This window comes from Protopterus annectens, chromosome 9.part0, assembly GCF_019279795.1.
Source record: "Protopterus annectens isolate FY-2018-M chromosome 9.part0, PAN1.0, whole genome shotgun sequence".
Classification (NCBI taxonomy): domain Eukaryota; kingdom Metazoa; phylum Chordata; order Ceratodontiformes; family Protopteridae; genus Protopterus; species Protopterus annectens.
This window is the reverse complement of record NC_056743.1, coordinates 835,247,579-835,258,660: the sequence shown is the minus strand read 5'-3', so window position 1 is coordinate 835,258,660 and position 11,082 is coordinate 835,247,579. Positions and strand designations below refer to the sequence as shown.

The 11,082-nt window shown below is 45.1% G+C and overlaps 1 protein-coding gene across 1 annotated transcript in view; it reads left to right on the top strand.

The window, feature by feature from the left end:
* Positions 1 to 11,082, top strand: part of LOC122811581 (uncharacterized WD repeat-containing protein alr2800-like) — a 1,490,464-nt gene that overhangs the window by 221,584 nt on the left and 1,257,798 nt on the right. The window lies entirely within an intron of this gene.

Genomic DNA, 11,082 nt, shown 5'->3' with positions numbered 1-11,082 from the left:
TTATCTGTTTATGCTAGTCAGCACTGTAAGAGCATAAGCATTATTACTGGGAAGGTCCTTTCCACAGATTAATAACATTTCTTTTGCCGTATTTTCATAACTACCCACCCATTAGTTATACACTGAAATACCTACAGCCGATACCTCTTTTTTTCTTCTTAGTTTTAAAATATGCAGATTCTTGGCTGAAACTGCATATCACTGGAAAGCCTGCAAACTGATTCTGTGTAACTAGCTCCAAATTAGTATTGCTACTTATTTTTTGATGAGAGAAGGAAGAAGGTGCAATGTGTCCTAGTCTAAACACTACCAGTGGTAGAGAGCCTGTAATCCACTTATTAGAATTCAGTTTGGGAACAGTGCTACTCTTTTTGCCTATTTTGAGAAAAGGAATAGAGGGACCATTATTCCTAGCCTCCTTAAGTTGGGTAGTGTATGTATAACTTACTCGTTTGGTGTGGTTGACATTTTAGTATTGAACCTCTTCCGTTTAAATTTTGGACCATTTTACAGCTCTGTACCATGTTTTGTACTAGTGAGCAAGCTACCCAGTTTCTACAGCAAGCCTACTGACCTCTACAACATCTGGGAGAAGACTGTTAATCACTGGAGAGACTATGATCTGCTCCTTGGCAACCATCTTGGGATTACTGTCTTCTTTCTTTATAAATAAACTCCCAATTGACCCATCCCCCACCTATTAACCTTTATGCAGATAACATGGTTATTTATAGAACAGGTCCTTCCACTTTGCTAAATAAAGATTTTTCTGCAGCAAGGTCACTCTGGTCCCAGCAGATTGCTACTTCACCATGTGTTTATACTCCATGTTAGAAAAACTAAAGGAATGTTGTTCAGTAAAAATGCATCAATGTGGAAACCGTCCATCTGTACGGAGAAATTTGGATGCTGTTCATATTGACCATGCTGCAGCAGCCTAAACTATATGGGGTCATGTCTTGCACAGGATTTAACAGCCACCCAAATTTCAAAGCTTCAGGCCACCTTCCATGTGTCCAAACTGTTGGCCGGCTCAAGCTAAGCTGACTAAAAGACAGGTTTGGGTTCCAAGCCCTTTAGAGCTTTTCTGCCACACAATACTCAGCGGGCTTACAAGACTAGAAAGTCAATGCTGGGCAAATAAGTTCCCTTCAGGGGAAAAAAAACTTTCCATATTAAATTTTGTTGTTTTATTGAAGTGTTTGTGAAAAACAACTATTTTAAAGCTAGAGAAAAATATTTTTATCATTTTTTTTTAATTTCTCCAAGTCTTTTAGGTTTCTAATACCCTGGAAGGAATGGACCTCATTTCCAAGTCAAAGTATTAGTTCATGAAATTAGTATTGTTTCAAGTCTTTGTTTTTAGCCAGAAGTGTTCTACACAGTACCCAAGATGTGCCTAATAATGACTCCTACAATTCATATGGATTTACATGTCTTGGTAACATATTTAAGTACGATTGTAAATTAATTATTCAAGCCCCGATGTTCATCGTGTTTCACTGTTGCAGTCATTACTCTTGGGTTATCCTGCTGGCAGGCTACCCGCAGTCGGCCTGAATTCCAAAGTCTAGGTCCGGCGTCAGTTGCTGTCGCCTCTTCCCTGACGTCACTGCGCCAGGGGTATAAAAGATGCGGCCAACACCATTTTCTTCAGTCTTTCTTGCTGCGTGGTGCCCGAAGCAAAAGCAGTTCACAAGTGCCGGTCGGCCGACTCCTGAGATTTTCAGACGAATTTCAGATCTGAAGTCTTCATTAAAGCTAAGTATCCCGTAGGGGAAACTTTTTTCTTGCTCTAGACCGATGTCAGAAAAAGTTAACAATTGTATTTCTTGTGGGAAGCAAATACCTCATAAGGATGTTAATTCTTACTGTATTCTTTGCCTAGGCCCTGATCATAACAGTAGCTGTCTGTTTTCTGCTAGATTCAACCAACACACTATTAAGCGTCTGTTTGATTTTGCTTTTCATTACTTTGGCTGAAAATTCAATTATATAATGCCGTCGGAACAGCCGCCAACGGGAGTTTCTAAAAAACGCAAGGAAAAAGGACAGACATCCGAGATCCAAAACAGGCGAGGCTTCCGCTAAGCCAGTCACCGGTTCTCATTGAGGTGCTTTCGCAGCCCCTGACGCCCGCTCCCTCAGAGCCACAGGCCGCTGATGACTCACACGTGGAGCCAGCTAGACCTCTGGATACTCAAGGTATTGGACACTCGGAAATCATTCCCTAAGATGGGTCCGGAGCTGCTGAGCAGGCATTGGCTTCTGAGGGTGTTTTCAGACCTACACAGCTATATGTAAAGCCTACTTCAGCTTCTAAAGCAGCTTTAAAGACAAACAAGTACAGCATTCTCCAGGACAAACTTCCATGCCTAAGAAACAGATGCTCAAAAATGGCCGAAGACCTTATTACCTTGATCAGGGGTTCCCATCCCCCTCCTGATAAGAGGCCTAGGCAAGAGACTGACATGACTCTTCAAATCGGGTTTCCATTTCCTCTGACTCCTCTTCTGTACAGGAATACTCTCTTCCTCCCCACGAGGATTCTGATGCTGAAGAATCCATTCCTTCAGCCTCTCCTGAGGATTATTCTTTTGGGGAAACCCTGCATATCATGAGGGAGCACTTCCACTGGGAGAGCCAAGATTACTCAGAATCAAAGAAAAAGGCTTAGAGATTTTCTTTTACTTCCTCAGCACAGGCCTCTTGCTATTCCCCCTGTGCTAGACATTGTAGAAGATGTATTTTCAGAGTCTGGCCTTTCTCCAGACTCCTTACCTCCAGCTCCAGTTAAACCAGACAGATACTACAGGGTTCCAGATTCACATAAATTTCTTTATAAAAGCTCTGCTGCTGACCCAGAAACTATTTCTTAGGGTCCCAAAGGGGATAAGGCCGCTACTGCAAAAAACCCTATCCCTTCTGACAGGGATTCAAGGGCACTAGACAGATGGGGGGAAAAAGGTTTACACTTCTGCTGCTTTGGCTGTGAGGGCTTTAAATTGTCAATTTCATATGATTAAATATCAGCAATACTTAATGTCACTGTTAAAACAGAAAATGTTGGCCAAGGAAAAGCAAGATTTTTTGCATGCAACTGAACAAGTGGGAAAGCATACATTGCAATGTGGTTTTGATTCTCTGGAGGCCTCCTGCAGGGCCGCAGTTATGGGTTCTGTCATTAGGAGGCATGCTTGGTTAAAAGAACAAAATCTGCCTGATCATGTTAAAGCAAAATTATTAGATGCTCCATTACAGCATGATACTTACCTTCTTGCAGCCCCCTTAGGGGGAAAACTAGCACTTTTCTCTCAAAATTGGGACATGATCACCCAGGATAAATGGGTATTGAATATAGTGTCCCAGGGCTACAGGTTCTACTTTCACACCCTGCCAAAGGCAAAAGGTATTCCAAACCTGCCACACAATCAATGGGCAGAGGCACAAAAACAAGTTTTGTCCCTTATGAACATGAGGGCCATTCAGCAAGTACCACAGCAAGAGCAGGGACAAGGATTTTACTCGAGACTTTTCTTGGTACTCAGAAAGGACAAAGCCTGGGGACCAGTACTGGACCTGTCTTTTCTAAACACATTTCTGGACGTTCCAAAGTTCAAAATGTTAACTCTGCAGCAGCTTCTGCCCATGCTGGGCAAGAAGGCGTGGCTTGTAACTTTAGACCTAAAAGAGGCATACCTGCATATCCCAATCAGACAATCTTGCGGAAGATGCCTCAGATTCATAGCTGGCTCAATGCACTACCAATTCTCTGCACTGCCCTTTGGCTTATCTACTGCGCCCAGGGTCTTCACAAAATGCCTGGCACCAGTAATTGCATTTTGCAGACAGAGGAATTCAAATGTATCCTTACTTGGACGACTGCCTTATACAAGCAGAGAACAAGGACACTGTACTAAAACATCTGGCGTTCGTAAAAAGATTATTAATTTGCCTAGAGTACACAGTAAACGAAAAATCAAAACTAGTAACCTCTCAAAGAGATAATATTCGTGGGTGCAAGCTTAAATACAACTGCCCAGATGGCTTATCTCACGCCAGACAAACAAAGGCAACTAACTTCTTCCTTCAAAATGTTGGCAACAAAGACACAGTTATCTGCAAGAAACATTCTGCAGGCTTTGGGCTTCATGACATCCTGCATTCTGCTAATTCCATATGCCAGACTGCATATGAGGAAACTTCACTGGTACCTAAAAAGTGTCTGGACTCAACATTGTCAAAGCCTGGAAGCATTAATTACCATCATTCCTTGCCTGCAACAGGAGTTTTGATGGTGGGCACATACCTGTCACCGCAACGAGGGACAGCCATTCACTCTACCCACACCCAGGCAGTCAATAACAACAGATGCATCAGATTATGCCTGGGGAGCACACATGGCAGGAAAATGTATTCAGGGCACATGGTCCACAAGCCAAATGCATCTACATATCAATCAAAGAGAGATGCTAGCTGTTCAGAATGCCCTGACAGCTTTCAAGGATCTACTCCATTCAGGACAACTACTGGTAAAGACGGCCAATACTACATTCATGTGGTACATAAACAAGCAGGGAGGCACACATTCCTACCCCCTCTGCAGACAAACCATGACTTTGTGCGACACAGCATTGACTTATCAAGTACACCTGCAAGCACAGTTCCTGCCAGGAAAGAACAATACTCTGGAAGACGAACTAAGCAGAAACCTCACGGATCCCCATGAGTGGAAACTGGATCCACAAGTCTTCAGCATGATAACAAAGGAATGGGGATGCCCAGACATAGATCTATTTGCCTCCCCTCACAACTGCCAACTACAGAAATTCTGCACAAGGACTTCTCACAAGCAAGCATGGAAAGTGGATGCTCTGTCATTCAGCTGGACAAGTCTAACAGTATATGCCTTTCCTCCTCTGCCTCTCCTCCCCAAGGTACTCCTAAAGGTCAGACAAGAGAAGCCAAGAATGAGTCTGATTGCCCCAGACTGGCCACACCAGCACTGGTACCCAATCCTAAAAAGCTTGTCTCAAGGCCCAGCCTGGACATTGCCTCTAATTCCTCACTTACCCAGTGAAACAATCAGATTCTGCACAGCAAACCCAGAACCCTAAATCTGGCAGCATGGCGGATAATGTAATCATTCACAACGCACCTCTCTCTAAACCAGTGATGGATGTTATTTTGGAGGCCGGGAGGCCCAGTACCAGAAAATCTTATGCAGAAAAATGGAAAAGATTCTGTGCTTGGAACCAGGCACAAGGAATTGACACATCTGTACCAAATATTCCTCCGATTTTACAATACCTAACTGAGATGCTGGACAAAGGCCTATCCTTTTCATAAATTAAAATTCATGCCTCTGCCATTTCAGCTCATTACAATACAGAACCTCCTATTTTTTCCCATCCATTGCTAAGGCAGTACCTCAGAGGGGCCAAAAACATAAGACCTCCAAGGAGAGCCTCAATTGAGTCTTGGAAAAACTCACACTGCCGCCTTTTGAGCCAGCCAGTACAGCTGATATAAAGCTTTTATCTTGGAAAACAGCTCTGCTCCTAGCAATAACCTCTGCAAGACGAGTTTCAGAGTTACAGGCACTCATGGCTGTGGAACCTTTCATCATTTTTCATCCAGACAGGGTTTCTCTAAGGACGAACCCAACATTTATGCCTAAGTTAGTGTCTAGTGTGGCCCTTAACCAAACCATTCATTTGCCTAACTTTTATCCAAACCCAGAGAATAAGGGTGAGAGACTTCTGCATTCCTTGGACATAACACAGACAACTACGCTTCTACTTGGACAGAACTAAAGCTTTCAGAAAAACTGAGCAACATTTAGTGGCATATGCTGCAGGATCTCAAGGAAAGCCCATCTCAAAACAGAATATTTCAAAATGGATAGGCCACTGCATTCGTTTCTGCTACTCACAACATAGCAAATCAGTGCCCAAGGGCATTAGGCCACATTCTACCAGGGCAGCAGCCACTTCAGCAGCCTTTCTCAGAGGAGTACCAACCAAAGACATTTTAAAGGCTGCAACTTGGAGTTGCACACTTTTACAAAGCACTACCATTTACCTCTCTACTCTAAATCCAGAGCAGGCTTCGCCACTGCAGTTCTGCAAGGCCTTATAGCCTCTCCTAATCCTATTTAGGCCCAGCCACCCAACCTCAGCTTTGGGATTCAACCCAAGAGTAATGACTGCAACAGTGAAACATGATGAACACAGTACAGTTGTGTACCTACCATAAATGTAGATGTTCGAGTGTATTCACTGTTGCAGTCCAGATTACCCACCCACCACCCCCCTTTTCTTTGCTGGGACTTACCTATACTTCTCTATCTTATACAACATATGAGGTGTATTTGCTTGTAGATGAAGGAAATGTTTATTTTACTGCATGCATAATTATTGACATAATTTTTTAGCCTACCGTTTTGGGGGCACCTGACATCTGGGGCAAGAAAAACTGAAGAAAATGGCGTCGGCTGCATCTTTTATACCCCTGGCGCACTGACGTCAGGGAAGAGGCGACAGCAACCGATGCAGGACCTAGACTTTGGAATTCAGGCCGACTGCGGGTAGCCTGCCAGCAGGATAACCCAAGAGTAATGACTGCAACAGTGAATACACTCTAACATCTACATTTATGGTAGGTACACAACTGTACTTAACTGCTACTACTTTTGGAAATGTCTGGGTGTCGTCCTTCCACATTGCCCTAGTTTCTGTCGGCAAATCCTGATATTTTATGACTGTCTCTCTCTCCCTCTCTGTACACAAGACACTGTAGCAATTTTGATTATCAATGCTACTTTTGTCTTCTTTTAATGAACTACTATAACTGGTTTTCCCGAAATGTTGGTAGTGGGTGATCCCATGTGATATAAACTTCATTTTATGTAGTGCTTTGTGGCTCATGTTTCAAATGTATTTCAGCTACTTCAGTATTATAATGTTTACACAATCCTCAGTGCAACAGTCTTGCCACATTATTATGCTTTTCATTTTACAATCCTCCTGCCAGTAGTATCTCACAACCAGCAACAAGATGTACAACTGTTTCCAATTATTTTTTTATAAAACCTTCATTTGTCTGTTTCTCCCACATGTTCAGTTGGCTTTGTAAACCATTGTGTAGGTAGTGCACTGTCTTGGGCCAATGTTCACCTTTCGTGTTTTGGTTTAAATTCACCTCTCCTTAACAATTCCTGCATTTGGTCCTGATAAACATGAGCTTGTTCCAAGAGTTTTCTATACTTTAAACTATATTTGTGCATTTTCAATATTTTTTTCCTTCTCATCTGATCCTTCACCTTGTATTCTTTAGTTTTTTTGGCACATTCAGTTGCTGCCTGATTTTTATATACTTCTGGCTAGATTTCCATTCCTGCTTGACACCAATATGCTTCTGCTAAACTAAGCAGGGAAAGTCATCTTAGAGTTTTTCTTCTCATGTTTTAAAACTATGTATGCAGTCCTATGACTGCAGATCTATACCTGTAATCAATTTCAAGGAAGCTCATACCCCCTTCACAACGTGGAATATATAATTTTGGTGTACACTCAATCATTTGATAAGCATGAAGCATCCTTCTTGTTTTCCAGTCCAACCGATCCAACACTTTTTGGGACCAGTCATTCACGCCAAAACTGTAAGTTAGGACAGAAGAGCAAATTGGTTTATAGCTTGGTCTTTGTTCCTAGATGTCAACACAGTTTTGAATATTAATTTTAGTCGTCTAAAGTATGCCTTAGTAAGCGCGGATGGCACAGTGGTGCAGCGGTAGCATTGTTGCCTCAAAGCAAGAGGTTCTCCGATTCGATTCTCAGCTGGGGTGCCTTCTGTGCAGAGTCTGCATGTCCTCCTTGCATCTGTGTGGGTTTCCTCCAGGTGCTTTGGTTTCCTCCCACATTACAAAGAGATGCATCTGGAGCATTTCTCCCCGGGCCTCCGCTGAAAATTGGCTCGTTCAAGTCGGGCTTTCCCGGTTTACAAATGTTAAATAAATAAATATGTTCTGTCGCATTTGTTTGTGTTTTACTGTTGGCCCATCATCAATTCTTAAATATTTATACAACTCTCTTTTGCTCAAGTTTTTTTATATCACATTCCTGTCCCAAACTGATGACCTGAAGTTGTTGATGATCTTCCTATTCATCACTGATGGGTTCGGTTCCAAGCCCTCGGAACCGAGTCGACCTTATACCAAGCTTGCGTGCACCAAAAACTCTCGAGCTAAGCTGCTACCCACAATGCCCTTCACTCAGTTATCTCCGATCTCATTTGCCGCACAGCCATATAGCAGTGTTTCACTGAGCTCTCCAGCTGAGTGATTTATCTTGTATATTTACAAGTTTTTGTAAAAACTTTTTCTCGCTAATTGCTTGTTCTTTGATATCTTTATATACTCAGCTCTACCCACAGGTATCTCTTTCGTACCATTGTTGGTATTTTGAACTTTCTACCCTTGTGGTATCTTATTACCATTGTTGGTATTTCCTCTCTCTTTACTTCATTTCCTTCACTTTCCTCACTGTTTCCCTTTTGTGTGGTGTGCGCACTAGTATGTCTTGAGAAGAATGGAACTATGGGGTTTAAACACTACTCTTCTTGCAGTGTTAAACTTCCAAATAGTGACCTTCATGAAGAGTGTGTGTACTGTTTGGGGGTTCCACATTTGTAGGCGAGCTGCAGTCAGCAGACGCTGAATGAACATTAGAATAAATTGCTTCTGAAGGGCCTGCTTTCATCGCCTTTTTCGGAGGCTATTTCTGCGATGGAGGTCTCATCCCTTCCTCCTGTGGACAAGAAACGTCCTCGCTCAGACCCCTCTTCACCGGCTGGTGACAGAGGCAAAAGCCGTAAGCACAAGGCCCAAAAGTCTTCCTCTGAGCACCGTAACTGCCTTCTCTGTTCCGAGTTTGGCTCCATTGAAGCTTACCCAGGTCTCTCTGTCGGCAGCTATCCCGGCACCGACTACTACGGCGCCATCTACTACCTCTGTTCCGACCGGTTTGTCTGCCTCTGTCTTGGCACCAACATCGGTTCCGACAACTTCGGAGCCGTTCTTGACATTTACCCCTGTAGTGACCTCTGCTCTGAACCCGTTCTCGGCTCCAGCCATTCCGTTGTTGCCGGTTTCTAAGCTGGAATCTGTTCCATTCTGTAATGCACCATGGACCCGATACTTGTCTGTGGACCTGTTTGCTGGACAAGCCTGCAGCCCCTTTTTGGAGCGGCCTGATTCCCCCTCAGAGGCATTGGTAAGATCCACCAGGAGCCTTTCAGAATTGGACGTGGTGCGCCTCTTTGACCAGCTGCTTGACCGCCAGGGGAATTTATTGCCTATACCCTATCCTACTCCAGGCTTTGGGTCTATTACTCCGGTGACCCATACGTACTCTTCTCCCCTGGATCCCTCGGTTCTGAGGCACATCTACCCAATGTTTTCGAGAGGACCCCCTTCTTTGGCACCAACGACAGTGTCTGAGGCCCCAAGGCCCCTTTGGGTGTCGATTCCATCGGAAACCACCCTTCCTCAATCTCATTCTTGGGAGGTGGAACCTCCGGTTCCGGCCTCTGTTCCGGCTGTGTTGTCGGTCCCGACTTTGGATCTGAGAGTGACTACCGCCCCGAGTTTTGCTTGAGGCTCCATTCCCAGGGCTGACTGTGTGGAGTGGGGTGTGACCCCGGTTCCGATTTTGTCTTTGGTTCCGAGCTCCCACTCCTCTTCGGGCGGGCCCGCTTTCCAGGTGATGGAGAGGGTGCTTGCTTCTAGCAGTCCTCCCACGTCGCTTATTCCCCCCCAGTTCCTTCTGAGGAAGGACTCCCAACAGCACAAGGCCCAGGAATACCCTGTCCAGGGTATTTCCCTTTCTGAGCCTTCTTCGGATGCTCCCACTGACGAACCCCCTCGGAAACGAGCGTGTAAGAGGAAACACATGGACTCCCCAGAGGAGTCCCTCAACAGAATATACGAACTACGATGATGGGGAAGGATCCCCACGGTCACCCCCTGACGATGTCTCCTTTGGAGACATCATGGAAATCTTGAGAGAGGGGTGACTGGAAGCCCTCCAATCCATCCTCAGAGGAATCCGTATTCCTGCAGTCCTTTCTCTGTCAGCCCTCTACTTCTTGGGTGACCCCCCCCCCCGGCCGATGAGTTGGTTATGCTCATCGTGCAGCGGGTGTGGAAGAACCTGGACTCCGTTGAGGCCATCCCCAGGAGATCAGACAAGGTACTCCCCTCCAGGGGATCAACCCCATTGGTCTAGAGGCTTGCCAGTGGTGCTATGGTGGTGGCGGCAGCCACGAAAAAGGACCTTGTGGAAGAGTCCTGCTGTCCACCTGCCCAACAGAGTCCCGGGCATTGGACAGGTTAGGGAAGCGAGTTTTTGCATCAGCGACCTTTGCAGTCAGGTTTCGGAACTTTTTGGCACACTTTATGAGGCTCCAGAGAGATCTTATCTCCGAACTCTCCAGAACCCTCGCGTTCCAAATATCGGATGGAGCACGAGATAAAGTTGCTTCCCACCTTGCCACCCTAGAGTCAATATCCAATTCATCCATGAGGTTACGGTCACACGCAACTGAAGGAGTGGCTAGAGCTGCGGGTGCAGGCGTAGTCATGAGATGTCATGCCTGGATGTGTATTTGTGACCTCGCGGACTCCTTCAAGCCTTCCTTTTTAAATGCTCCTATCGAACCATCAGCTCTGTTTGGTGCTAAGGTCAAGGATACATTAGCCAGGTGCGAGCAAGACGGGAAGACCTTGTCTGCTGTAGGCCTAAGCTTTTTCCAAACCTCAGCGTTCCTTCTCCAGGAATCAGAGGAGCGGGAAGATGTGGCACAAGAAGTCTCTCAAGGTCCGCTCCATGACGCACATGGTGAGGACTCCCTCAGTGGCAGAGGGGGTTCCAATAATGGAAGATGCCCTTTTTGGGGCAAGAGGGGGTCCCCGGAACCAGGGCTCCAGAGATTCCTTCTCGGGTAGACAGTATCAGCGCTCCAGAAGTGCTGCCCTATTGCTTTCCTCTGGAAGCAGTCAGGGCATGTTTTTGGCACCAA